The following is a 471-nucleotide window of genomic DNA, read 5'->3' as shown; positions in this document are numbered from 1 at the left end:
CTTGTTCCCCATTTCCATACTGATTTACGTTAGTCGCCAGCAGAAAATGCAACACACTTTTTTCCCAAGCCAGCAACTCTATAAATGATTTCGTTAATGAGACGCTTCTGCAGCCAAATAATGCAGATTTATTTTACAAACTCGAGGGTCTAAGCTTTTGTAATCAAACTGCAATATTTATTTATGCTGGTTGTGCTACCCAGTTGTGGACCCGTATTGAATTTTATCATTTATCATTTATTCATTTATTATGCAAATGTTTGATTGTTTTCTCAGTCTTATATAATTGATTTTTACTTTTTCTCATTTTTATTTTTCCGTTGTATCTCCCTTTCCTCATTGCTCCCATGCCTATTTTTTTGTTCTTTGCGTTTTTGCTTCTTCAGCTGTCTGTGTCGCCATGAGTCCACCATCATCGCCTCCTCCTGTCTCTCCAATTCTTACTGGTTTAATACTTTTTATACTTCTTTT

At 35.5% G+C, this 471-nt stretch overlaps 1 protein-coding gene across 1 annotated transcript in view; it reads left to right on the top strand.

Annotated features, from left to right (window-relative positions):
- LOC119588586 (dystrophin-like) overlaps positions 1-471 on the top strand; it is a gene marked incomplete at its 3' end in the record, with an annotated part of 57,677 nt that overhangs the window by 17,786 nt on the left and 39,420 nt on the right.

This window comes from Penaeus monodon, chromosome 24, assembly GCF_015228065.2.
Source record: "Penaeus monodon isolate SGIC_2016 chromosome 24, NSTDA_Pmon_1, whole genome shotgun sequence".
NCBI classification, from domain to species: domain Eukaryota; kingdom Metazoa; phylum Arthropoda; class Malacostraca; order Decapoda; family Penaeidae; genus Penaeus; species Penaeus monodon.
Note: the sequence above shows the minus strand (reverse complement) of the source record. Positions and strands in the feature narration are given on the sequence as shown.